Source organism: Artemia franciscana, chromosome 12 (assembly GCF_032884065.1).
Source record: "Artemia franciscana chromosome 12, ASM3288406v1, whole genome shotgun sequence".
Lineage (NCBI taxonomy): Eukaryota > Metazoa > Arthropoda > Branchiopoda > Anostraca > Artemiidae > Artemia > Artemia franciscana.
This window is the reverse complement of record NC_088874.1, coordinates 12,751,464-12,778,092: the sequence shown is the minus strand read 5'-3', so window position 1 is coordinate 12,778,092 and position 26,629 is coordinate 12,751,464. Positions and strand designations below refer to the sequence as shown.

Genomic DNA, 26,629 nt, shown 5'->3' with positions numbered 1-26,629 from the left:
TTCTTTACAAGGGTGTTCATAAGGGACGTTAAGTGGATCCTCCTCTTTCGAGGAGGGTTCAATTTCATAGCTTTTCGGAAAAAAAGGATTTTTCACACTTTAACCCCCCTCCCCTCGAGAAAAATGTGCAGAGACTCGCCCTTTCACTGAAAAAGGCTCTTCGGCTGCCCTTTGATTTTTACATCTAAATTTGGAATTTTAGTATATATGCCAACATAAAGTTAATTTCATTTGAAGAGGCCTATGGAAACCGAGAAGAAAACGGAAAATTGTAGCTGAAGTGATGAAAAAGGAGATATTTTCTAGGGAATGGTTTTATGTTAATTTCAAGTTCTTTCACACTTAACATAAAAAAAAGATTAAATAGAGGTTCTAAGCTATGATTATAGTACAGTTGAAAGGAAATTAGATTGTTACAAATTAAAGTTACTTATGTAATTTTATGGGACTTAGGATTTCTAACTTAATTTCATTTTATCTATGTTTTACAGAAGCCAGCCACTCCCCCACGTTTCACAAAGAAGATACAACCATGTCGAGCATTTGAAAACGAGCCTGCCCGATTCGAAGTTGAGTTTGATGGTGACCCTATTCCTACCATTTCCTGGTTTAGGGAAGACTATCCAATCAAAAATTCATCTGAATTCCAAATTCACACGTTCGGTACCAAGTCAATTCTTCAAATACGGGAGGTATTCCTTGAAGATTCTGGAGTGTTTGCGGTTGTAGCTGAAAACAGAGGTGGTGCTGCTAAATGTAGTGCTAATTTAGTAGTAGAGGAGAAACGAAGTGGAAGGGGAGGACTTGTGCCACCTAGCTTCTTAACTACGATTCAAGATGTAAATGTCAACGCAGGTCAATTGATTCGTTTCGATGCCAAGATAACTGGGACAAAACCTTTAGATGTCTATTGGTTAAAGGTATGATAAAAATAAAATGAATAGCCAAATATGATTTTTAAATTAATATATTGAGGAGAATTCTTAAGAAATAACTTTTTTTGGTATGATAGGCTGCGAAAATTTTTGAATTAAAGTGCATAATTTAGTAAAAAATAAGAATCTAAAGATTTGGATAAGTTCGCACAAAAAGTGAAGTGCCCCTTAAAACACGTATAAGTTTTACCAGAATAAATGAAACGGAGTAACATGAAAAGATATACAAGAATGATTTTTATGTGTATTGAAATAATAGAAATATAAAAATATTTATAAAACCAAACTAGTCTTCCAAAAATGTTCGTTTCTCTATAAATTTTGACCAGGTTACTGGAATATCTTTTCTGTTCTAATGGTATAGTTTCACTACATCGAGCTCCTTGTACTATTTTGATGATCCCGTGGCTTTCATGCAAGGTAAGACCAGCTTTGCAAGGGAAGTTAATATTTAATCCTTACTCCCAACTTAAAAAACGGCCAAGTAACCAATTTCTATCAAAAAGATACATAGAATATATAGGCTAAGTAGGATATATATATATATATATATATATATATATATATATATATATATATATATATATATATATATATATATAATCATAACTTTAGGTAGGCTACTTATTCATTTTTTGCTAATTATCTATTACAGGACAGTTTTAGATAATCAGGGTTATTTTAGACAAATGAATGCACTGCTTCTCCTAAAAACTGTTCTGAATGTAGACTAGTTAGTGCGTTTTTAAATATAAACAGCAAGTTTTTTTACTTCTAAAGTTTTTTTATCGCTTTTTGATTCCTTTCTTAAAAACCTGCTTTTAAAGTTTAATTCATTTTGATTTTCATTATTATATTTAGGGCTCTCTTAAATGTAAAACCCCTTCTTTCTCTTCTTCTTTTGAATGTTTACGTTCACATTTAGCTTTTGTAAATGTAATTTGTTGAGATTAGTCATCATCCCTAAAAACGCACCCCTTCAATTATTTCCTTGTGCGGATGTTACTGAAATGTTTTAAGAGGAATTTTAGGGGCATGATTTAAAGAAGGCTTCGGTTTTTTTTTGGGGGGGGGGGGTTGATTTCAGTCATAAAGTTTCCTTTTATTCGTCGAAAAATATATCAAATGCTGACTTAAAAACTAAAATATATTCGATGCAAATTTATACTACTACTAACAACTCATTGTAGCACCAAGCCGCATGTGGCCAACACAGCTAACCACGGTCCTCCTCCATCCCAATCTATTCATAGCCCCCTCTTTACACCCTCCTAAGAAGTATCATTTTCTCCTAAATCTGTCCTTCCGACACTCACCCCATTTGGAGACGGCCTGCTTTTCGTTTGGCCCTAGATGCTTGGTTGACAAGACGATCTTCAGCCTGTCATCCTTCATCCTTAGAAGGTGTCCTTGCCATCTAAACCTTTCTCTCGTTAATCCGGGAAAGAGGGATTGAACGCAAATTGTCATACAACTTGCTGTTTAGTGTACGGTCAGTCAGTCGGATACCCAAAACAATCCCTAGGCAATTTCTCTGGAACACATCTAGCAAACCCTCCCTCGCCTTTCGAAGTGGTCATGCTTCATTGCAAATTTATAAGCCTACGAATGAAAATCACAGGGTCAATACTGCCCTCTGATCGTCGTTAGATCATTTCATCAATTGATCAATGATCATTTGATCATCATCATTTGATCATCATTTGTTAATTCATTGTGACTTTTCATAGACATTTCAATTTCCCATTTTACTTGTTGATTTTTCATCTTGATGCTTTTACTAATGCTGTTTATATTTTGTTCTCCTTATTTTTTCTTAGAACGGACGCAAGCTTGGTTCAGATGCTCGATACAAAATGCTAGAAGACGACGGTCTTTATACTCTTCTGATTATTGAAGCCGATTCTAGTGACAATGGAACGTATGAATGTGTTGCTATCAATTCTGCCGGTGAAGCACGTTGCGAGTCAACCTGCTATATTGAAACCCCCCACTCTCCAACAAAAATGACTGAGAGTATGAAAACCGGTGATGCACCAAAAGTCTTTTCTCCACTCAGAGATGCCAAAATTGAGGAAGGGCAGTCAGTAATATTTAAATGCAGAATTGGCGGTGTCTCAGGTAAGTCTTACTGAATAGGTAGTGTAATACAGTGAAACCGTGGAATTAGAAAAAAAGATAGAAGACCAATTGGGAGGTTGGCCAAACATTATTTGGTGCCAGAAAAAAGAAACACTTCCTAAAGTTCGATAATAGAAGAATTAGGTATTATATCTCCTCCAATCCAAAGATTTTGGTATATAGAAAATTGTGTCATTTCTTTCATGTCACTTGTGGAAAAAGTTTGAAAATGGAGCTTTTGATGCTAAAATTATTTTTGTCCTTTCTCGAAGGGCTATTTAAAACAGTTAGCTATTCAAAACGGTCGGCCAGCCGTCTAGGGCTAAACGGAAAACAGGCCGTCCTTGGTCGGGATGGGAGGATGTTGTAAGGAAAGATCTAAGAGAAATGGGAACTTCCTGTGAGGGTGTAAAGAGGGATGCTTTGAAAATGCTAAAGGCTCCATCTCCATTTTAACTTGTAATAACTTTAGAGCATCTCAGAAGCCAGGAAATCAATTTTAAAATTAACAGTGCTGAAACTGTCGAAATGCTTTGGTTATCCAATCCTGCTCTAACCAAGCTTCTTGTTTAGGATAATTGGTGAGAGTAAGTGGCTTATTGGTAGAGTGTTGAAAACAGCCCAAAGGTATTGAAAGGGTCATCCATCTAGTGAGAGCGAAGAGGAAAATAGATTGGAAGACAAACTATTTAAATATTGCGCACCGAAGAAAATTGGACATACAAATATTAAATATGCTAGTTTGAGCATACATAATTTACATATCTATTTTCAATCCGACTCTCTGCAATTTTTTCGTATTTTCAGCACTAAGTACTATTGCCATTTCTGATAATTTTAAACTCCTTTTAATGTTCCAACAAACGCACAGTCAATTAGAGGTATCTTGAGGCTCATATAGGAATGGGGTAATGTTTATGACTTGCTCAGAGTTAAAGGGAAATTTAGCCCAGTTGACCAAAGTAAGGGCTCGGTCTCGGGGCCCCTCTTATCCATTCTATTTGACTTATTATTTTACAGATATGTTTAACGTCAAAGTGAAGGTGTGGACAATAATAAACTCCTTTTAATGTTCCAACAAACGTACAGTCAATTAGAGGTATCTTGAGGCTCATATAGGAATGGGGTAATGTTTATGACTTGCTCAGAGTTAAAGGGAAATTTAGCCCAGTTGACTAAAGTACGGGCTCGGTCTCGGGGCCCTCTTATTCATTCTATTTGACTTATTATTTTACAGATATGTTTAACGTCAAAGTGAAGGTGTGGACAATAATAAACTCCTTTTAATGTTCCAACAAACGTACAGTCAATTAGAGGTATCTTGAGGCTCATATAGGAATGGGGTAATGTTTATGACTTGCTCAGAGTTAAAGGGAAATTTAGCCCAGTTGACCAAAGTAAGGGCTCGGTCTCGGGGCCCTCTTATTCATTCTATTTGACTTATTATTTTACAGATATGTTTAACGTCAAAGTGAAGGTGTGGACAATAATAAACTCCTTTTAATGTTCCAACAAACGTACAGTCAATTAGAGGTATCTTGAGGCTCATATAGGAATGGGGTAATGTTTACGACTTGCTCAGAGTTAAAGGGAAATTTAGCCCAGTTGACCAAAGTAAGGGCTCGGTCTCGGGGCCCTCTTATTCATTCTATTTGACTTATTATTTTACAGATATGTTTAACGTCAAAGTGAAGGTGTGGACAATATCAAGGAGAAAATCCTTAGCTAAATATTAAAAAAAAACAGGTTTTGGTAGACCAGATAGTAGTTAATATATATGGACGTAGAAAGTTGAAATAAAGGAAATAATAGAGCTATAGGCACAACTTACGGAAAACTAATGATTAGAAAGAAAAAGAAATGTTCACAACAAGGAAAAAGAGTAACTTTTGCAATCATGGGCGTGGCTTTACTGAATCGTGGCTATATTGAAAAATGTCAGAAGTTAAAAAAAAAATCTGTAATTTCTCCTATTGGCAATTAATATGAACAGTGCAAAACAATCGTGTAGATAAATATGAACGGTAAACTAAAAGACCCGGTGATCTATGCCAAAAAAGTACAAATAAAGTGGACAAAAATTTATAGAAGGGGACGCGTATACAGTTTAAAAGCAGGAAAAATATCCGTAGAAGGTGCGTGATTTAAGGAGTTCAAGAATTTAACACTTTTTCATTGCTGATACCTGTTTCGGCTATTTGACGTTCATGCTTTTTTCAACGTAAACGTCAAGTAGCTGAAACAGAAATCGATATATTATTCAGAATATAATTGAAACATTATTGGACTACGTTCGGACTACGTTCATATTTAACTTACAGAAAATTTATATTTCGGATTTTCGCATTCAGAGTGTTAAAATATTGATTTTACCATATCCGATTTTTGTGTTTTTTTTACCATTCGGTACAGCTTGAAAAGCTGTAAGTAGGGAATTCTTGATTTTCATTTCTCCAATACTAACACTTATGAGGTGCGCACGCGTAAATCGAAGTATACTGTCGAAAACTCTCGCAATTGAAAAATCGTGAAGCGGCACGGGAAGGTGTATTTCTTATTTTTCCACTTATAATACCCAAAAAGATGCTTTTCAAGGTTTAGGTGGTTGATTATTCCCCCCCCCCGTTCCTAAACCCTCCATTGATTAACAGGAGCATTTATACATAGATTGTTTTGTCTTACTTTATTCAATTCGTTTCATAGTTAAATACCTACCATTCGGTCATGATAAGCAATGAAATTAATTTGAGTTATTTAAATTTGAAATAAAAAAAAAAAACTGACTCCATTTGTTTTTTTTTTTTGTGGGAGTAAAAATCTATCTGAGCAATGGAAATTGGGCTTTGAGCCGATGAACAGAAACAAAAAATCGACCGTATTTTTTTTTGACTGTTTTCAATGCTTGGGGATGTAAAACATATAAAGGAGTTGTACAAAACAGATAAGGATTTAAGCATTACAAATTCTGTATAAGATTATCTGAGGTAAATCTTAATTTACGTTAATAAAATATGTATGGTTCATTTTTTTTTTTATAATTCTATGGAGTTCTATCTGTGAATGTATCTATATAATAAATAAAATATATCTAATAAAAAGTATGTATCTAATAAAGTAAAAGTATCTAAATTAATGTATGTAATGAATTAAAATGTAAATGTATCTTTATAAAAAATACTGTATGAAATGTATGAAACATTTTACAAGTTGGAAAAATTTGGGAGGGGGATTGAACCCGGTACCTCCCCCCCCCCCCTGGACACAGCCTTGTCAGTCGCAATCAAATTATGAGTTTCCTATTTTATGTTGTGACTGCTTAGTAATTAGATTATGATTTAATGTATATAGAATAAAAATGACAGTGAAATTATTAATTTTTGCTTCGCTTCTTATAATTTCAGAAGTTGAATCAATATTTTGACTTGAAGTATAGAATTTATTTGAGTTGAGGAGAAAATATAAGTTGCTTATGTTATTTTCTGAGTTTATAACTCATAAATAACCAAATTATGTTTTATTTGACAAAATAAATAACATTAAGGCTTTTAATGTTGATTTTCCTCTTAAGTTTAAGAACCTAAAAAGAGTTGGATCTTTATTTTTACTTCTTATTTGAGTTTGAACCAAACACCCCACAAATCTCAATGTATTGAAATTGGAATTTAATCAGCATCTTAAAGGTAGTATTTTTATTAATCTTCATTTTTATCTTTAGCTCTTGAAATAAAATGGGAACGTAACGGGGAACCTATCAAGCCGTCTAAATACTTCATTATGTCCCAAGAAGGAGATCTTTACATGTTAAGAATATCCGAAGCCTTTCCTGAAGACGAAGGGGAGTATTCCTGTGTTGCTTATTCCAAAACAGGAAAAGCTTCTACCACTGCCAAACTAAAAGTAACTGGTAAGTTGATTTGTTAATTTAAATAGTTTCAGCATAAGCCTAATAGAATTAAATAAATAAAAAAACAGGTTTTTTTTAACTGAAAGTAAGGAGCGACACTAAAACTTAAAACGAACAGAAATTACTTCGTATATGAAAGGGGCTGCTTCCTCATCAACGCCCCGCTCTTTACGCTAAAGTTTGACTCTTCCTCTCAACTGTACTTTTAAAACAGTAAAAAATCCCAACAGTTGAATCCCAACCAACATTAAGCCTCTGATTTTCCTTTTAAATCAATCTATTGATTCTTAGAAATTTGCTAGAGCTCATACCATATGAGCTCTTGGCTCTTCCGACCTCGTCACAAGTGCCATATGAGCTCTTAGCTCTTGTTAAAGTTCAGGTAAGAGTGGTCCTTAGAAATATTCTACTATACTTGCTTACAAAACGTTAAAATATACGCTCAAACAAGTCATCAGTTGATTAATTTCACATCTTTAGGAGTTCCCTGTGGTGCTACCCGTTTTAATTGAAAACCTTGTTGCCACAGGGGATGTGTTATTTATGATGTATGCATACTGAATAGACTGCCCTTTGCACAGCCATTAGTAAGAGATTATATATTTCTTTAGTTGAATTAATCTCTCGTCAGCTTTTCGAATTTTCGACATATTTAAGATCGCCTATCAATTTTAACCCAACATTTTTTTGGGAGGTCCCTGTGTTGTTGGAGAAATTTGCTAATGGGGCCTAAATCAAAATGATTTTGAAGGTATCGAATGGCCTCACGGTCTGCTTTGATTCCTCCTTAGTATTTCTGTGTACATAATTGTCGGCCCTATCTGTTTACAACCCCCCTCCCTTCCTTGATTCTTGTGGCATGTCGGCCCTTTCTTGAACATTGGACAAAGAAACATAACGTTTTAAGTATAGCTGGATAGAGTGTACGACCTCAGCATTAATGCTGCACTAAAATGAGAAAACAAGGCAAAAATGGTAAATTAATTATGTCTATTGTGCATTGAACTAAAATTATTTCAAGAAAATTAGTTTTACTAATTTCTTTTACCACTAATTTTGTTTTACTACTAATTTCGTTTTACTACTAATATGCAATTAAGAAAATAACAGTGTTACATATACGGCACTAAAATGAGAAAACAAGGCAAAAATGGTAAATTAATTATGTCTTTTATGCATTGAACTAAAATTATTTCAAGAAAATTAGTTTTACTAATTTCTTTTACCACTAATTTTGTTTTACTACTAATAGCTAATTAAGAAAATTACAGTGTTACATATAAAGCACTAAAATGAGAAAACAAGGCAAAAATGGTAAATTAACTATGTCTGTTATGCATTGAACTAAAATTATTTCAAGAAAATTAGTTTTACTGATTTCTTTTACTACTAATTTTGTTTTACTACTAATATCTAATTAAGAAATTACATTCTATTTATTGCTATTGGTCTATAAACGGATTATACCAGATATACTCTCAAAGAATCGTGATGTCGGTGAAAGGAATTTTGGAACGAATTTCACAATTGTAAAGCATTGAGATCTGAAAATACCTTAGTATTTCTTAGATGCAAAACAAGACGATTTTTATGCTTTCAGTTTTCATTCAATTAAGCTTTCCATTTAAGTAGAAGCCCGTGAAGCTGAACATTGCTTACAGAGCAGAGTTTGATGTATAATCTGTTTTAGTTGAGTTTTGGTTGATATTTTTCAGCCTTTTAACACATTTCAAGAAATCTCAAAAAAAAAAATATTTCACGTATATAACACATATCCTTTAATATTTTACTGTAGTGGTTGAATCGTGTTTATGGTAATTCTTCGTGACTCACTCTTTGTCTACGGAACTTTTATGGACGTTCCGCGGAACCCTAAAGTTCCAGCAAACCCCGTCTGAGAATACCTGATCCAGACAGGTAGATTGATAAAATGTCTTGCTTTTGATGGAAACAAATGGGAAAACGCCATGCCAATGGAAGCATTTATTGAAACTGTCTATGGCGAAAATAACTCGTAAATGTCACTTAAAATTCATCTTTATGTATCAACAATCTTTATAGGAATTTAAGCCCATATTATAAATCAAATATAAGAATTATCTCCAAAGATACGGAGAATTATCTCCAAATATAAGAATTATCTCCAAACTTTCTCCAAGTTTCAGTCGTAAAAATGCAGTTCATTTAAATAGTTTGATTTGTTCTTTACAGCCCCGCAAACCCATGACGAACCTCCGACTGTTACGAAGCTTGATGATGTTACTGTAGTTGAAGGGAGCCCTGCCCAGTTCCGTGCCCGACTCACTGGACGCCCCCTTCCATCAGCCCAGTGGTTTAGAGAAGGAATACCCATACCACCCTCACAGGATTTCCAGGTAAATTTTTCAGCCTAAATGTCTCACATACCAGAAGAATTCTGGACGTAACAGTAACGCCAGTTACAGGGAGTTCTATTTTTTTTTTCCGGTTGAAAAGTAATTTCTAATTTAAAAGTTTGACTAAGAAGACAATTTGAAGATAAATTGAAACTTTTTAAATGAAAAATGAAAATATCTGTACTAAAGATAGTACATCTTAAGATCAACTGATTTCAATATGTGGACCTTAAAACGATTTACATCCATAAAACCTAAGGTTCGAGGTAAAATCATGTTAATTTCTGTCCTAATGGACCCTGCGATCTTGCTGTGTTTTCTGCAAAAGAGAATAAACTTGGAAATTTTGGTTTCTTATTTTCCAGTCTTTTTGTACCTCAGCACGAGAGGTCACCCGTTCCCAAAAACGGAGTATAACAGGTGATGCGTGGTGCAAGGTGTGCCATGCATGGCGTAAAGATGCTTGTTATAGCGCAAGCGTGCCACGTGTGGCGGCAAAGACGGTGTTCTGAGATGTTCACCAGGTGGTGTAGATTTAGATACCCCCTGATAACCAGTCTAATTGCTATGAAAATTAGTGTTTGTACCCTCTCAAGATAAAGTATTTCTTTTTCTTGATTTAAAGAATTTCTGGTGCCCTGTAATCGCTTAGTAAGATTGATCTCTAGTTGGTAATAGAGGACCCGGTGTTCGAACTCAGCTGCACCTAACCACTGTTTGCTGCTCCACAATTTATATAAGATTATAATTTATATTATATTATTCAATGATTTTATTGTTTTTTGGTAGAAGTATATCTTATCTTAAATTGTCTTAGCATAGTAATTGTTTAGAATTTGTATTAGTATACATTTGTCATCAATTGTGATAATTGCCATCAACTGTTATCAATTGTGATACAATTGTCATAAGAAGTGCATGAAATAACTGAAAAACTTAAAATAAAAAATAAGTTTTTCAACAAAATTTAAAGACTGGTAATAAAACATTAAACGATAGATATAACAATGTTTATAACGATGCTGATAGATATAACGAGCAGCAAACCACTATTTGCTGCTCCACAATTTATATAATATTATAATTTATAATATATTATTCAATGATTTTGTTGTTTTTTTGGTTGAAGTATATCTTATCTTAAATTGTCTCTATATTAATTCAAACAAGAAGACGAAGAGACAATTTCAGGCTATTTACAAGTCTCAAAAATTTATCGTTCCTTATGCGAAGGCTAGTCGACAGCAGTTGATAAAAAAACAAGTCTTGTCAATAAGTAGACCTAGCAATAATATTCTGCAGAGCCGTATACAGAAACATGAAAACAAGCAAAGAAAGAAAAAAAGAGGTAACTTGCGAGATTAACTGAATATTTGTGACGGTATTTCAAACCAAAATCTGTAGAAAGTCAAATAGAATTGATAGTAGTTTTAGCTTTACTTCTAAGAGCCTAATTTATTATATATATCCTTCACCTTTAATTTAGACGTCTAGGGAAGAACTTGTTTTATCTTGAAAACAGCTCTTTTACTATAAGGATTTATAGTTAAGCAAGAAATTCCAAAATTCATAGAACTTTCTTGTATTTCGTAAATTATTTTTGTTTTGTTGTACATTGTTTTCTTCGACACTGTTTTCAGTAATTTGAAGTATTTCAGCAAAATCCTTGAAACTTCAGCCAACTCTTAGGGCTTAAACTTGCAGTAAATGAAGCAACCATCCTTTGAAATTTTCGCACGATATAAATTGAAAACTTTTTCGAGGTCGTTTATATTTAAAAAAAAAACATAAAAAAACAACCAATGGTTCACAGACTGTAGCCGGTACTCGGAGTGAAAACAGTAAAAAGATAAAGAAACTATCCAAAAGGAGGGCTACCACCTCTACGGATTTATTTCTGGTTTTACACGTTTCTTGCTACTAAGCTGAGCCTTTTCTAGAATTTTGTAGTCTTTATTCGTACTTCTAGTTTAAACTAAGCCTTTTCTAGAATTTTGTAGTCTTTATTTTAGTACAAAATCTATGAAAAGCTGAATTATTTTTGAGTGCTAATGAAAAGGCGAAATGAGAACCCAAATAGCGTTTTAGGTATCTTTCCTTTCACCTGCCGATTTTTGGTTGTTTTTTTTGCAACCCACCTACCCAGTCCAGGACTCTTCTAAAATGATCATAAAACGATTGATAAAAAAGACTCCTTTTTTTCAGATGATCCAAGAGGGACTAAACGTTGTTCTGCTCATCAAGACAACATACCCTGAAGATAGTGGTGTTTACTCTGTTCGTGTTGTAAACCCAGCCGGACAAGTGGAAAGTTCTGCCTACTTAACTGTTCACAGTAAGCACTAAGGGCTTTGTATCGTCTATCCCTCTTGTGTGGCATCTAACTGACCGATACCACCCATCTGGGGGGTTGCCTGTGCCCAAATTTGATTTTTCCATTCGGCTATTTATTTGTACTTGAAAAGCTCAATTTAAGCTAAGAGGCACAGTTTTAATTCATTAAAGAGCTTTTTTTTTGTACTGTCGGTATCAATTGCATGGGTTTTATTTTATATGAAATAATGGGTTTGCGTGGAATGGCCACGCGAGACAATTTAACCAAGCATGCTCAGTTCTTTTCTTCTTTTAACCTTGAATGCCACTCTTGAGGGACGGCGCCCTTATTGCTGCGCTGTGATAGGTGGTATCGGTCACTTGACCGAAATGATGACGTTAGGATAGATTTCCGGTTGGTAATCAGTGACGTCATCGTTTCCACGTTCCGCCACTTTTCTGACTGGTATTTAGATCGAGTGTATAAATTTTCAATTGTTAATATGTATTGCTATTTGATTGCATGTTAAAATTTTCTATTTAGCAGGTTAGGGACTGTTTCTCTAAATGCAATTTATTATTCTTTTCTACTAACAGTTTTATAAGTGCCATTTCGGCTTTCTTTTTTTTTATAAGCAAATCCAGTGGAATTAGGTTTTTATTTTTCTAAACTCTAGTCAAAATCTCGATAACACTCGGCAGTTTCGTTTAGTTCCGCTTCTTCTAATCTAAATTTTGCCTGTAATTGGGTAGCATAATTCAAGTTCATTCATTAATCTCTTGGTCCGAAATTTGAGGGTTTTTGAACCTACTTGTATTTTGCTCATACTTAATTTTAGGGTTCGGTGAGTTCAGTGTGCCAACTGAGTACTAGTGTGTTCCTCACTGTAGTATGTCTGCAAGATTTGTTCTTTATGCATTTTTGTGTAGCTTTAAAAATAATGCCGAATAAATGACTGCGTCTAATTTCACATTCCAATTCAAATCTATTTAGGCCTCTCGAGAGCTTGTAGAACCTGTAGAATGTTGATTTTATTTTGTCTTGTTAAAGAAATTAAGTAGTTATGGATCAGAACTATTGCACATAAGTCATCCGAGTGACATCTTTTATTTTGAAACTGAGATGGTGACACATTCTTATGTGCAATTTCTTGTTGGATTGGTACTTCTAGTTTTTCTCTTACTCCAACACAGCTGCACAAACAACCTTGAAGCTTCAGTCTTGATTTGAAAATGGTCTGAAACTTGATTTGGATTAAAGTCAATCCTGACTTAGAAAATCACTTTTAAAATAATGTCAAGTCCCTGCATCGCTGTTCAGATTTCTTTTTGGTTTCAAAATAAAATAAAAAATTATATTATTTTTGCTTAGGGCTACTGAGAGGGTTGGAATAATTTTTTTTTATGAAGCAGGTGTTAGGAAATGTTCAGTAAATAAAAACACTGTTATTTGTCAAGATCAAAAATAGTAACAGAAGAGATGTTGAGTGCTTTAACCAAGTAGAGATGCAAAAAGCTCAACACTTCAGAAGCTTCAGCAACAAGCTTCAGAAGATTGGAAGGATACATCCCAGCCATAGCTGTCATTTACGTGTCAAACCTAGGTTATTTATCAATTAATATCATTATTTTCTTGATACATCTATCCATACATCTATATGTGCCTAAATATGTTTAGGAGCATCTATGAGCGAATGGTTACTTTTTCAGTGTTTTTGTATGGACCTCATGACATTGAGTTTAGAACAATCCAAGTATACCAGAGGTGGATATTAATGGAGCCTGAATGGCCCTTGCTTTTAGGCGCTTAATTGTGTTTGAATTTAGAATCCATTAAATTGGCTCCTAGAAAATTCAAGAGTCAATCTATTGTTATCGACGCAAAACCGCCAGTAAAACAGGTAAAAATAAAAGTGGCACCCCTCGATTTGGCTTGTCTGGCACTCATTTGAGATTCCAAGGCTAATGAAAAGGGTTTTATCCTGTCAAAAGTAGATATCTTAATGAATGACTGAATTACATAACTTCTAATATTATCTTTACGTCTATTCTAAGGAAAACAAATTTTATTTCACATACAACAAAAAAGTGGCCAAATGAAATTTTGTAAACTTAGAAAAACCACTTGATGCTTCGTGAATGCACAATGAAATAAACGAAAAATAAATCAGTTTGTAGTAAAGAGCTGTAAGGAAGGAGTGATTCGAGTTAATAGTACCCAAAATAAATAGTTTAGATAACTAAATATACGTCGAAAGAATTGACTTTTTATGGTGATTCAATATATATAAAACTCATTAAATTTGAAGCTATCCATCCAAAGTTACGAGCCTGAGAATATTTAATCTAATTTTTGAAAAAGAGTGAATGATCTTGATGAACCCTGCTTGACGGAATCGTCAAATTGAGTATACCAGGGAGCCCTATTACACAGATTTCAAGCTCCTTTCTGCAAAATCGCAAAATTCTACATTTTTTTTCCGGGAAGATCGCGGATGCGTGTTTATATTTCTTTGTTTGTTTCTTCTCTGGGGTAAGGCTCCGTTCGAACAGAGATTAAGCGTTCTAGTGTCATTTTAAAGTAGTAGAAAAGATCCTGTCATAACAAACTGGCGTTTTCAGCCATTTTATGAGAGAAGATGACAATTTCGCCCCAAAGATTAACAAGAGCCAAGAGCTCATATGGTGTGAGCTCTAGAAAAATTCTAAGAGTCAATAGAATGCTTTAAAAGGAAAATCAGAGGCTTAATGCCGGTCGAGATTGAAAATGAGAGCTCTGAGTCACGAGTCCTTCTAAATATCAAAATTCATTAAGATCCGATCACCCACTCGTAAGTTAAAAACACCCCAATTTTTCTAATTTTTCCTCTCCCTTCAGCCCCCCAGATGGTCGAATCGAGGAAAAAGACTTTATCAAGTCAATTTATGCAGCTCCCTGACACGCCTACCAATTTTCATCGTCCTAGCACGTCCAGAAGCACCAAACTCGCCAAAGCACTTAACCCCACCACCTAACTCCACCAAAGAGAGCGGGTCCAATCCGGTTACGTCAATCACATTTCTACGACATTTATAAGCGTTTTCCAAGATTTCGGGTCTCCCCCTCCAACTTCCCCCAATGTCAAAAGATCTGGATGGGATTTTAAGTAAGAGCTCTGAGACATGAGTTCCTTCTAAATATCAAATTTCAATAAGATCCGGTCTCCCGTACTTAAGCAAAAAATACCTCAATTTTTCTGATTTTTCCAAATTAACAACCCCTAGCTCCCTCAAAGAGAACGGATCCGTACCAATTATGTCAATCTTGTATCTATAACTTGTGCTTATTCTTCCCATCAAGTTTCATCCCGATCTCTCCACTCTAGGGGTTTTCCGAGATTTCCAATTTCCAAGATTTCTGTTTTCCCCCTCCAAACCTCTATGTCCCCAGATCCGATTCGAATTGAAAATTGAGCATCTGAGACATAAGTCTCTTCTAAATATCAAGTTTCATTAAGACCGATGACCCATTCGTAAGATACCTCGATTTTCACGTTTTCGAAGAATTCAGATTTCCCCCTCCAATTCCCTTCAATGTTACCGGATCTGGTCGAGATTTTTCTGGTCTAAAGCACAAGATCCTTCTAGATATCAAATTTCATTAAGATCTGATGACCCGTTCGTAAGTTACAAATACCTCTTTTTTCTAATTTTCTCAATTCCCCCTAATGTCACCGGATCCAGTCGGGATTTAAAATAAAAGCTCTGAAACACAATATTCTTCCAAACTTCAAATGTCATTAAGATCCAATCACTCCTTCGTAAGTTATAAATACCTCATTTTTTCTAATTTTCAGAATTAAACCCCCCCCCCCCCAACTCCCCCAAACAGAGTAGATCCGTTCTGGTTATGTCAATCACGTATCTAGGACTTCTGCTTACTTTTTCCACCAAGCGTCATCCCGATCCCTCCATTCTAAGCGTTTTCCAAGATTTTATGTCTTCCCCCCAACTCCCCCCAATGTAACCAGATCTGGTCGGGATTTGAAATAAGAGCTCTGAGATACGATATCCTTCCAAATATCAAATTTCATTTAGATCTTATCACCGTTCGGAAGTTACAAGTACTTCATTTTTTCTATTTTTTTCGAATTAACCGACACCCCACTCTCTCCCATACGGTCAAATCGGGAAAACGACTATTTCTAATTTAATCTGGTCCGGTCCCTGATACGCCTACCAAATTTCTTCGTCCTAGCTTACCTGGAAGTGCCTAAAGTAGCAAAACCGGGAGAGATAGACCGACAGAATTTATATGTCACTATATGTCACTTGGTTAATACCAAGTGCCATAAAAAAGCATTGATCCTATATTCTAGGAATTAGAATTACGAATTTGTTATATATTGAGCTTCCCAGTTTCACAGGCAGTAATGCCGCGCGGCAACGCTGTCGCTCCTAAAGATACACCTAGTCGATATAAAACGAACGGCTAATGTGCACATTTATTTTGAAGCTTTCCCAGGAAAAATTCCGTTAGCAAAGTTGATTCATTTGATGCTCAAGAAAAATGTGTAGAATTGTGTATCGTAGGGCATTAGCTATTATTGAGGAGAGCCAGTGGATCTGTGTGTTTCTAGTGGGGAGGGAGAGAGTTTGCCTGAAGCCTAAAGGAAAGCATTTCTTTTGCCAAAATTTTCTACCTGTTCGGGATTCCTCAAATTAATATAAAGCAAAGGTTTTCAAAGCACAGGTTTTCAAAAAAACATTTTCAGGGATGGCTATCATTGCCGAAATATTGATGTGCAAATATTAAACTTGAGTGTAAAAATAGATATTGAAGGAGGGATTAATAGCCTCCCTTGCATTTTTGAGAGCCTTGGAAGGAATAATTCGTTGTAAGAAATTGTAAGTAGAGAATCTTAAAGCTACTACCGACGAAATATGATTTTTATACTTTTCTGGTAAAGGATGATCACGCATGTGGCCATCCATAGTCTGTTATCCTAGGGGATCAAAAAGGAGTCGATTTAAGGTAACATTTAAAGAACTACCGGCTTTTATGTGTAACAAAAAATATCACGCCTTAGGAAATCGACAAATTCCACATTTGTGCTTGTGAAACACTAATTTTGGCCAGAACAGGGCCAGCATATTATGGAGCGAAAAATTCTAAGAACTATCGAAAAGGTATTTACATAGCCTCAGAGGCCATTCTGGCGTGCAGTATACCATTCGACCTTGAACATAAATGTAACACAAAAAAAAAATAAATGAACCGTTGTTATAGAGCGTTTATCAAATAAAACTATTGGCTATAGAGTATTGCATGGTTAGGAATTATATTTTAGGGTTAAGCCAATGAATTCCCTTATGGGAGAGTTATTCCCCAATGAATTCCCTTATTGGTAACTAAGCCCAAAAAATTGTTCTTGGGCATATATTTTCGAATTTGTTAAAGAGGTGACTCAGATGAATTGAATGAATAATCAGATGATTACGGATTTAACCTCTAATTTCTCTTCATTAGACAGACTATAAATATATATATATATATATATATATATATATATATATATATATATATATATATATATATATATATATATATATATATATATATATATATACATAATATTTATATGCTTTATTTCGTTTAAAGTTTGACTTTGTGTCCCCAATGCCTCGAGAACGACTGTTCGAACACAGAGAAATTGGAATGGAATGCAAACCAATTTTCACAATATCTCAAGAATTGAAGAGATTATTGATGTGCTTTTGGGTTAAATAATTGAACTATCAGTTCAAATGTTTTAAACGACAACCGATTGCGCAATTGTTGCACTTATCATGAAAATTTAGTGTAAAGAGAGGAAGGGAAAACCCTCCTCAAGTACAGAATGATTTTTGTTCAGAATGTCTGAATCTTTAATGTCGCTTTAATTTGGAAAAAATTCTTTTTTGTTTTGCTTTTCTTACGCATCCTAGTTTTCAATAATTTGGAACTGCTTTTTATGCTTTTGTTAATTTTAACAGAGAAAGTAACAGATGCCTAGTTTTTTTTTACGTTCTGTTGATTCAAGTTCCATTTTTTTTTTTTTTTTTTTTTTTTTTTTTTTTTTTTTTTTTTTTTTTTTTATGATCTGGGTATGAAAACTCAGATAATTGAGACCTCTGACTGGTTATTGTCGCTACAAAATGGAAGCAATGTGCAAATCTATATCTTTGAAAAGAAAGTCTTAGAAATGCTTTTATTGGCTGTCTCATCTATAAATAAAAGACAAATACTGTGTTGACTGGACATAAAAAGGAGAAAAGAAAACTAAAGAAAATAAATAAGATAGATGAGGTATCAAAGGCGGACCTAGAGTAAAATCTTGGGGGGGGGAATATGACAAGGGTGCTAATTATTGACAAGTCTATTTTAAAAAAGGGTAAAAAGAGAAAAAAACAAATAAGGGTGCTAGAAAAATCATGGGGTTGGCCTCGGTGCCCCCTCCCCTACTGGATCCACCCCTGTTAGATATAATAAAAATTAAATAAGAAAATGAGAAAAACTTTGAATAGTGATACAAGATATAGAATAGTTGCCAAATTTTCTCGCCCCGCTTCATTGACCATAGGCTTTTAAAGTCTGTTTTTTTACCTTTCTTAATGCTTGAAGCCAGAGAACCACAGTCCAAATTTTGTAACATGAAATATTTGATAAAACACAGGTTACCGATACTTTTTGAAGATCTAAAACAAAAAAATTAACAAAATATTTGTCGAAGTCGTACCGAAAATGGATGAGCTAAATTGTAAAAAAAAGGGGGAAAAAAAAATCATAATTCAGTTTAGTGCAATTCAATCTAAACAAGGTATTTTTTATTTTGCAAGAGCTAATGTAAAAATCTGCCAGGATCTTCTATAATTCTAATCCATTTATTGCGAATAATTTACTAATGGAATTACGAATTTAGTAAAGGCAATAACGTGAAAAAATATAGATGAATAATATACCTCACATGTGCATCATTTAAATTCAAAACTGTGTTTTTAATAATAATAATATTTTTGAAACTAAGATCCTTTGGCACATTTTGACGTAATTTTTAACATCTGCCATATCATTTTTCAAATGTGCTCCTTCTAATCATTCTGGCAAATGTCCATCCAGATCCTTAACGACTTTATTTTCGCAAACCCTTGTTCAAACAATGCGGATTCATGTGTAAACTGTTCTTGCGGAGATCTGTTTCTAGTCTCTCATTTTCTGTCAAAGAATTTTAAGATATTGATGATGATACAAACCAGACCTTTCCCACAATAGGATCATATTCCATTTTCACAGTCAATCGCAACTTACTGTAATAAGATATCTTGGCTCTGTTCCAGAATTCAATCAGCGAATATTAATCATTTGTTATTAAATTCAGCCTAAAATGATAGATAACAACAAACTTAGCCCCTAAAATGCTTATTATACATAAAAAGGGCTAACATTATATTACATTCTGCATTTACAGCTTTCCAAATCTCTCAAAATTTTGGTTTATTCATTGTCTGGAAGGAAAAACAATAACGAGCAACTGAGCATGGCTAATGATAATTCAGTTGTGGAACACACTTAGCAAGTGCTAGTATATGGGTATCAAAATGGACGTACCTTGTTTTTTTACTTTTTAGTATTTTGTTTTAGCTTTAACATCCTGTGATGAATTAACTATAGTGCAAGCGATTCACATTGTCCAGGTTCTCGAAGGTTATGTGTTATATAAAATTGGCTGTCGTAAACCAAGATATATCTTCTACCAAAAAGATGTTTCGGTTTATATACATCAATAATGATCATGCTTGGCTGATCATGTCATTTGAGATGGTATCTCTATACGTTTAGAATATACCCACTGATTTCCTCTCGTTTCCATAAAACTTGCCCTTGTTTTTACGGCTTATGCCTTCTGCATCGATCAGTAGCACCTGTCAATATTTTCTTTTGGCTTTTTACATTTTAACTTGTCTTGATTTGAAACCTAATCATATTATATGCCATCTTGTTGCGTCTACAATTTTTATACTCCTTATAGAATGGCAAAGTAAATCCATGACTTAAGCTTTAACATCCTGTGATGGATTAACTGTTGTGCAGGCGATTGGTCTCGAAGGTTATATGTAACATAAAATTGGCTGTCGTAAACCAAGATATATCTCCTACCAAAAGGATGCTTCGATTTATATATTTGAATTATGATCATACTTGGCTGATAATGCCATTTAAGATGGTACTATAAGATACACAGCTTGATAATAGAAACCTGACTGATATCTGTATTTGCGTCTATTATAGATACAGGGGTATGAGTCCATGTAAATGCAGGGAGGAGGGTGGCAAAATGTATTTTTGAAAATCTGGGGAAAAGGAAGCAATTTTGTTGTTTTTGCGATTTTATCAATGTAAAAACTTGAAAAAGGGTATTTTCAAAATCTAGAAAGGGTTGGGGGAGGGGACAAAGATATATGTGAAGGAGACCAATTAACGTGTCTGATATATGCCGAGGCTAGATACCAAATCTCTACATGTTTAGAATATACCCGACTGATTCCCTGTCGTTTCCATAAAATTTACCCTTATTTTCAAGGCTTCGCTAATTTTGTATCGATCAGTAGCTTCTGTCAATTTTTTGGTCCCCCATTTTAATCTGTCTTGATTTGAAGCCTAAGCATATTCTATGGAATCTCGTTGCGTCTACTTTTCTATACTCCATATAGAATGACAAAGTAAATCCATATTTAGATTAGAAGAGATCACCACAGACTAATTGGAAAATTTAAGTTTTACAAAATTTAATTTTAAAATAGTGAGAATTAAATCTATTTTCAGAATTGTAGTTACGATCGACTGCGATGAATCAACAAGTTTTCCTGGCGAAAGTAAAGAGCGAAGTTAAATCATAAAATAGACGATAATACCGCTCCACAATTTATGCAATATATTTTTTTAAGAATGTTTCAAATAATCTTGCTTATGATATTTCCCTATATTTGTAAACTTTTGAAAAAATAGCGCCTTACTGAAAGCACAAAACAGAATTAACAAAACAGGATTAAAGGCAGAAAAATAGCTTGCAAAAAATGAAAGACTAATTTAGAAAGCTCTCAATAGTCTTACTAGCCATGAAATCAACAAAATTTGGCCACACAATTTTAATTCTCTAAAAAATCAAGCAAGCTTAGTTTCCAGTAAAGCGCTAGTTTTGTTGAGTTTTACAAATATAGGGAAATTATTTGAAACAGTTTTTCAAAAATATTACATAACTTCGAAACAGCAATTTTTTTTCGTTTTAAGTTTCAATTTTGCTCATTACTCTCATTAGAAAAAAACGTTTTTTATTAAATTGATTTTTGTTCTTTTTAGGTTTTAAAAGCATATATATTGAACACTATAAAAAGACCATTGTCCTATTTAGGCGAAGAAACTAGAAGTCAACATGAGTTTTTGCTAAAATGGAGTTTTAAACGTAGGTTTTAATTCGCATTTGTCTTAAATTTTCCCTTAAAACATTTTAGATTTTTCACATAAAAACTACATGGGACGTATTATCCATGGCATATTTAACGAATTGTAGATACAAATTTGTATTATTTATAAAATATTATCCTATATGAAATACCTATAGATTTAGAAACCTGAAGGATATTAAAAGAACTTCAGATGTGTAGTTGAGACACTTTGCGAAAATAGGTCTTAACGTTAATCCCATTTTCTTGCCCCAGTTCTAAAGAGAATTTGGAACTTCTCATTGGAAACTATACTTCCATTATTATGGTTCTTGGGCTTCAAAGTTTAGGAGAACTGTTACACCACTGGAATCACGATAGTCGAAAACCCCACAAAGGATAATTACAGTCCCCCATTTTGAACAACAAGGAAAAGACCTCTTTTGGATTGAAACGTTAAAATGTCTCCTTCTCCTTTCTTTATCTTCATCACTGGGGGGGGGGGGGCTAGAAAAGAATAACTATTTAAAATCTAGCTTATTCAATAGTCGAACCTAGATTACCACGACTACAACAGAGTGGCCAAACTACTAGACCGTCATGTGGGTCAAACAGTCTAACAGAATTCAATACCTTAAATATCATTTTGTGAGCCTCAACGTCGGCTGAATGTCTCAAAGACAAAGGGTCCATTAGCGAATTCTCCCAGGGGATTATTTATCATTGACATCTATTGAGAATTTCTGATTTGATTATGAAATTTGATTGAAAAGAAAATAGAGTTGTGTCAGCAAAGTTTTCAGTCAAAGTGAGTTGAACCACAGAAAATTTGAAGAGCTGTCAAATTGATCAAATGACATCTCTTTTGAGATGATTTTCGGAATTTTGTAGCAAGTATACTAGATAGTTTTTAGGGAAAACCCTTTCCTGAATTTTCAAAAGAAAATTCTGCTCTGTTTAATCGAAAAAACAAAATTAAAACTTCCTAATGATATATGTTTCACAAAAATAAAATATCTCTATCTCCGGCACAAAACAAGAGAAGTTCCAAGGTCTTTCTAAGGTTTTGAGGAAAGTAGATGTTGGCTTTTAGTTTTCTGCTGTTCATTTGGATCGCTTATCAAAGCTATACAAGTTACGGCAAGACCGCCCAATCAATTTTAAATAGTTTGGCCACACAAACTAACAAAAATTGTAATGGAAGAATTAGGCTTATTCTTTATAGTATCGAATCCCCTTAAATAGTTATCATGTTCTGAATCACCCGTTTACTACGTGCTAAAATTTTTTGACAATGCGGTAGCCTAGAACTCAAAGTTCTATCACCATTCGATGCGCTTTTTCAACTATAAATCTACCAAAAAGTGCGTTGATATGATCAAGATCTTTGAATTGAGGGTTTAAAGATCTCCCTACAATATTGCTCTTACCTGATAGTTCCACTGGCGTCAATTGGAGGGCGGTCAGGAAACAACTGGGCGATCATTGAAACAACTGAAAATCCACATATTTGCCCCCTTTAGATATTGGAAAATACATCCACCCTATGAATTTTCTTGAATTGGCACTAATAGCGTAGCTACTAGAAGTAGATGAACCTGTTAGTCAGCAAACAATTTTAGAAACATATTAAGGTGGGCGGGGAGGGGAGTGTACATTAGAACCAATCGAAATAATAGTCGTTCTTCTCGAATCTCGTTCTTCTCGAATCAGCTAGAGATTACTATTTTTTTTTTTTTACTAGACAGTTCCTTTTTGCAAGATGTTTTTTTTAGGCTTTTGGTTACTCTGGACCGTGGCTCAATTTTCACTAGATTGCAGCTTTCGCTGGAACTATGATACCATTGACGTTTGCGTCAGAAAAACTCTGCTCCCTGAGCAAAACTGCTTCAGAGTGCAGTTTCTTAAAAAAAAAAAAAAAAAAATCAAACCCAAAGAATGATTTTCTGGGCAAATATTAACATGGAACTAATAACTCGTAGGCACTAGCCTGTTAAAATATAGCGTTCTATCAGGTAGAAAGGGAATGTGTTTCTGCTTGTTTTTGAAGAGAAACTATATTGATTTAGGATTATTGAATTTGCCTTCAAAATTATTCCTAATGGAAAATACTTCAAGTTTTAGAAGAATAAAAGAACCGTCTTTCATTTTTCTTAGTTTATTTTGCTCTTGCTCAAGACAGAAAATCTCTTAATAATTGTCTTGAAAAATAAGTCTTACTGTTTTTCATCTCTCTGAAAAGAAAGACAACAATACTATTGATCTGCTTTTTCAAAATAAACATTATTTCTATAATAAACAAAATAAACTTTATAAACAGTTATTCTGGCGTTTTGGATTGCTCAGGTTCAAATTGACACTGCAAAGTATATAAAACCAATATTTTGCGTGCATGAACGTGATATACATAAAATGTTATAATTAATTGTTTATAGTTATTCAAAACAAATTCTGCAGTAAGTGGGCTATTGTTAGTTTTTTTAAATTTAGCTTTAAACATTTTTTTTTACTTTGCTAGAAATACTTGTCAACTTTACCATTGAAAAAAAATCAGATATTTTCTTCAAAATTGTGTTATTAAAATGCGATTGTAATTTCACGTAATGACTCCATATCATTGCGGATTTTTGAATGAGCTATATGGCTATTTCCGAGATTAAAAGTCACACTTTTCGAAACAGCGTATACTGCTCCACCATGGAAACCCTATGAGAAGGTCAGCCCAGATAAGAAGGGTTATAAGAAAACTGGAATTTGCGGAATGTAAGAACATTAATCTTTATTCATACGGGTTCTGCGATATATGCATCAAGATCACGGGTGTTCTGCAGCTCAAAGGCTTTTCAGTTTTTCAGTTTATGCTTGATGTGTATTTAGCAACGTAAATTTAAAACTACGGACATACATCTTTAAATTCTTGGATATGCTTAAATCTAATTTGTGCTAAAATAAAAAATAGAAATAATGTAAAATAAGATAAAACTTTTAATGAAGGTAATGAAAAAATGTGGGTACGGTCTGAATATTTCAATTTCAATCTTGTATATCTATTTTCAAGAGGAACGATGAACATCTAAATTTAAAGAAAAGCCAAACGCTGTAGGAAAATAATAGGGCAGAAGACCTTCACTTGTGCTCTTTTTAGCCCCTAAAACCATCGTTTTTTCTCTTAATATGCGTTTCCTTACAATACTTTTGCCCTTTTGTTTTGTTTTAGGTTTTACTTTCCGATTTAAAAATATTTCTGAAAATCAAGTGAAAATATTCGGACTATACATGAACTTTTCACTATCTATTAAGATGGCCTACTGTTTTTCTCGTTGTCTAAAAAATGTTTATTTCATATGATGCAGATATTTTCGAAAGCCACACTACCTTTCCATGACGCACAAATAACAGCTGCTGATGACTATCACTGTATTTGTGATCGAAATGTCCAGAATTTTTGTCATTGTTTTTTCACTGTCTTATAAAAAGACTTATCCTTATTTGAATTGTTATTCATATTTCTTTTTATTTTTTAAATTTGTTGTAGTTTAGTCGAAGAAACTATTTCATTGTGTCAACATTGAAAGCTGTACGAATTAAGTTCCTCTTTTCAATGATTTGCTTGGTCTGTTTTCTATTCAACCCAGACGAGAGTCATAATATAGTGTAGATAAATATTTGCACAAGGAGCAGTGCAATTTTACGTTCCAGCAAATTGAAGCTCGTATGAAATGGTACATATTAAATTCAGTGACTTTAAAAACAGCTTAAAGAGCAAATTAGAATTTGTTTTTATGTAGAAACTTCGTAACGTTTACAAAAATGTGATTATGCTAATGTTGGTCAAAGCCAAACAATTTGTATAAGTAAAAAAAAAAAAAAAAAAAAAAAAAAATAAAAAAAAAAATAAACGAGCCGACTTTACAGGAAATAACGTAATTACGCAAGCAGGGACATTTATCCTCTTGTATGTAAACACAAACATCAGATTGTGAAACTCCACTAAAACGTTCTGGAAGTGACATGAACATTTTGAGACTTTCATCTTCTTCATATGAACTTTTTGGCGAGTATCTTCTAACAAAGATAATTTACAAATAGGCTGGTTACTAGTAGAAATAACAAGATCCAAGAGCTCATATGGCACTTGTGACGAGGTCGGAACCTAAACTGTGACGAGATACGTAACGAGGTACGGAACCGCAAAAGTTGTCCTTCTAGCGTACTATAACTCTCGAAGGAAACTTGATATTTTGATGAAACTTGGTGTGAGGATTTTTTGGGTCAAGAGTAAGGTCGATTTCGTGGATGGGCTTTGTAGCCTATATTTGAAGGTAGGGGAGGGGATTTAAATTAAGGGGCAAACAAAACATTTTTAAACAGCTAATGTGATAGTTGTCCGATCCGAGTTGAAAATGGGGCATCTAAGACACAAGACATTTCTATATATCAAGTTTCATTAAGATCTGATCACCCACTTGTAAGATAAATATACCTCAGTTTTCACGATTTCCTGTCCCTCCAGCCCCCTAGATGGTCGAATCGGGCAAAAAACTATTCTCAAGTCAATTTGAGCAGGTCCTGGCACGCCTGCTAATTTTCATGGTCCTAGCACGTCAAGAAGCACTGAACTAACCAAAGCACTAGAAATCCCCCCAAATCCACCAAAGAGATCGGATCCGGTCTGATTATGTCAATCACGTATCAAAAACTTGTGCTTATTCTTCCCATCAAGTTTCATCCCGATCTCTCCACTCTAAGCGTTTTCCAAGATTTCCAGTTTCCAATATTTCCGTTTCCCTTCGCCCCCAATATCCCCAAATCCAATCCGAATTGAAAATGGAGCATCTGAGACTTGAGATCTTTCTTTATATCAAGCTTCATTAAGATCCGATTACCCATTCGTAAGATAAACATACCTCAATTTTCACGAATTCCCCTCCCTCCAGCCCCCCCCCCCAGATGTTCAAACCGGGGAAACTACTGTTATCTAGTCAATTTGTGCAGGTCTGTGACACGCCTACCAATTTTCATCGTCCTAGCACGTCCAGAAGCACCAAACTCGCCAAAGCACTGGAACTCCCCCAAAGAGAGCGGATCCGCTCCGGTTATGTCAATCACGTATCTAGAACTTGCGCTTATTCTTCCCACCAACTTTCATCCCGATCTCTCTACTCTAAGCGTTCTCCAAGATTTCCAGTTTCCCTCTCCAACTCCCCCCAATGTCACCAGATCCAGTCGGGATTTAAAATGAAAGCTCTGAGACACGAGGTCCTTCTAAATATCAAATTTTATTAAGATCCGATCACGCGCACGTAAGTTAAAAATACCTCATTTTTCTAATTTTTCCGAATTAACTGTCCCTCCACCCCCCCCCCCCCCAGATGGTCTAATCGGGGAAGTGGCTATTTTTAATTTTATCTGATCCGGTACATGATGCGCCTGCCAACTTTCATCGTCCCAGCTTATCTGGAAGTGCCCAAACTAGCAAAACTGGGACCGACCGACAGACAGAAATGCGATCACTATATGGT

At 34.4% G+C, this 26,629-nt stretch overlaps 1 protein-coding gene across 10 annotated transcripts in view; it reads left to right on the top strand.

Moving 5' to 3' along the window:
* Positions 1-26,629, top strand: part of LOC136033704 (titin-like) — a 369,666-nt gene that overhangs the window by 129,447 nt on the left and 213,590 nt on the right. The gene's annotated exons all lie outside the window — the stretch shown is intronic.